The sequence below is a fragment of the Beta vulgaris genome, chromosome 2, assembly GCF_026745355.1.
Source record: "Beta vulgaris subsp. vulgaris cultivar EL10 chromosome 2, EL10.2, whole genome shotgun sequence".
NCBI lineage: Eukaryota > Viridiplantae > Streptophyta > Magnoliopsida > Caryophyllales > Amaranthaceae > Beta > Beta vulgaris.
Genome location: NC_079203.1, coordinates 31,773,769 through 31,776,771, shown reverse-complemented (window position 1 = coordinate 31,776,771; position 3,003 = coordinate 31,773,769). Strand labels below are relative to the sequence as shown.

The window sequence follows — 3,003 nt, the reverse complement described above, 5'->3', positions numbered from 1 at the left end:
CCACCAATCTATATGTTAGTCATTCTCTCTCTAATTCTTCAACGTGGGACAATTATTTCTAACTCACATGTGGGCTTTACTCTTAACATAATGACTACCTTTTTCTTTGTCCTTGAAATTCTGGTTTTAAGTTTTGTTTAAGCCCAAGTTGTTATTATTGTTGTTTGTTGTTGTTGTTATTGGGCTGTTGTTGTTCGTTTTGTTGTTATTTGTTGTTGCGTGGTTGTTGTTATTGTTGTCGTTGTTGTGGAGTTGTGTGGTGGTTATGGTGAAGTGTTGAATTGTTGTAGGTGTTGTTGTTAGTAGTATTACTGTTGTTATTCTCAAAAGGAGGGTTATTAGTTTCTTATTTGCTTAATGAAGTTGGTTAGATTGATTTATGGTTGATTTGGTTTCTAGCTTACTATACTAGCCTAAATATATATAATCAGTTTCGTAGTTTTAAGAGAAGGTTTAAGTAGAATAGCTGAAGTTAAGAATTGTTGTTATTTTATAGGAAATCAGAGTTAGCCTATAAGGGTTGTAGTTGTTTCATGAAATAGGTTTAGAAAGTATAGACAAGTCAATACCCTTATTCGAATTATAGGGAGAATGGTTGTTAATACTTATTATTATTATTATGAGGTTATTATTGGAGGATGATTTTGGAATGAAGAACCATTCGGGATTATGAAGGAGATTATGTTGGTGGAATCTGAATTGCTTTCAGGTAACTTTTATGTTCAGTAAAATAATTTACTCATGCCCATGTGTGTTTGTATTTCTATTCTATTTTTGATAAATAAGTTCGTACTATGGCCATAGTTATGAATGTGTTATTGAAATGTCATTGATTGATTATGATTATGCAACTGTTTTGCTAGCTCAGTTTATGAACTGAAAATAGAAAGTGGGCAAGGTATGGGTGGAGGACAGTTACTTCTTTTTGACCTGAAACGGTCGGTTACGCTCCATAACGAACCTTGGGGGTAGTATTGCTGGGCTCCATAACGAACCTTGGAGGCAGTGTTTGTTCTTTGTCCAAAGCCTGTACTTGCCACTGGTTGTTTAAGAGAATGAGCTATGACAGCGTTGTAATGAAAAGGAAATGATTTGAGAAATAAAATGTTTATAACGGGCTGAAGTAAAGGTTACGAATTTTCCACTCATTTTGGAATTTTGTTTGTTTTGTATTTCTTCTCTGAATTCACAGGTTTGGTATCAAGAGCTCGAGAATGGAAGTGAAGCAAGATTAAGATGTCGTCGTGGCTTAAGGATTAAGTTTATATTCTAGATAGTTGTTTATATTTCGATGTATAATATTTGGGAATATTAGTCGAGTTATTGGTGTAATTAAGGTTATTTTTCCGCTGCGATTTTATTCATTAAGATTTAGATTCTAGTTTATGGTTGTTAAGTGTGTTTTGCTAGCAGCTCGGAAGAGCGGGCTGTTACATTCAGGGCACAAGAAACTCTCATATAGAGAGACTAACTTATTCAATTAAACAAAAGGACAAACTAACAAGTGAAAACAAGAAAGGAAAAGGGGATTACCAGGGATGAGATCATTCATGGAAGCCCCTTACTGATGAAGGTAAAGGGGAATGAGGGAGGCGGCTAGAGAGAAAAACTAGCTTTATGGTTTTTTCATCTTATGAGTCATAACTTAACTTAGTTAGATTTGTAATTTTTCCTATTAATTGAGATTGGGTCAGTTAATTCATATAATATGATATATTGGGCCCAACATGCAATATTTGTAACATGGGTTGCTCATTTCATTCAAAAATAATTATGCAATTATTTATGATAATTATGCATAAACATCTCCATATTTTCCATTAATTGAGTGATGCAATAAATATTTACAAAGAAACTATTAAGAAACTATTATCACAATAATATGTACAAATACTATGATCTATACAAATCTTCAATCTTGATCTTCACCATGATGCTCCTTGAATGGGATTTGAAATTCATGTTTATTTGTAAACTTGTGGAAGTTAAAGTTTAATTAACTTCTTTAATTTGATTTTTATGGTGATTTTTATTGATTTTATTTACTTAATCAAAATGATATTATTTGTAGAGTGACCCCTATGAGCCAGCCAGCCAGCTGTTGCGTTCACTTCCCTATAAATGTGATGGATCTGGACTTCTTCAAAGTGCTTGAGATCTTCAAAGGCATCTAAAATAACAGCATGAATTGACCACGGGATCTTCTAGATATTTCTGATGGCTTGGATAACTGCCAAATTATCCCCTTCAACACTTATTTTCTTAACACCCATCGAAAGCGCTCCCCTAGTACCTTCACGAAGACCCCTAGCTTCCGCCATTAAAATAGACGCAGAGAAGCTAAGAGCACCAGCACCACACAACTTAACACACCCTAAATCATCCCTAATAATAAAACCAAACGCAGCTTGACCATTACCGAGTTTAGAGCCATCAAAATTAAGCTTAACAAACCCTCTGTCAGGCTTAGCCCAAGCAATCTCCTCTCTTCTTCTGGCTTTGGTCTTTGACAGAGAAATCTTCCTTGAATCGTTACTACACATATCGTCCATATTCGCACAAGACACCCCAATTTTTCGAAGATTAACCACATAAGCACAGATCATGCTGCTCACCTTACCCGCAGAGCACAATTCATCCCTAATAATAACACCATTTCTATTATACCAAACAAACCACCAAGCAATAACAATCAGTTCTAACTCTTCCATAGAACATTTTTGTTTTAAGTGGTCTAAGAAGTCCAAGAAAGACGCATTTTCATTCATTACTTCCTGGTTAGGGAGATTAAAATTCCTAGAAAGATCTTGAAACCCATCCCTAATGATAGGGCATCGAGAAAAAACATGAGTCATATCCTCAGCATGAGCATTACAGAAAACACAATGAAGCGGAAGAATAAAATGGCTCATCTCCAAACGCTTTTTAGTAGGTAGACCATTATGACAAATCCTCCACATAAAGAACTTTATCTTTGGAGGAACATTAAGCTTCCAAATCCAC

At 34.9% G+C, this 3,003-nt stretch overlaps 1 long non-coding RNA gene across 1 annotated transcript; it reads left to right on the top strand.

Annotated features, from left to right (window-relative positions):
• The first annotated feature begins 472 nt into the window (after nt 1–472).
• LOC125495189 (uncharacterized) lies at nt 473–1,384 on the top strand. The gene is made up of 2 exons (XR_007271879.2): nt 473–709; nt 1,193–1,384. It is a non-coding gene; the product is annotated as an uncharacterized LOC125495189 (long non-coding RNA).
• The last annotated feature ends 1,619 nt before the right edge of the window (nt 1,385–3,003 follow it).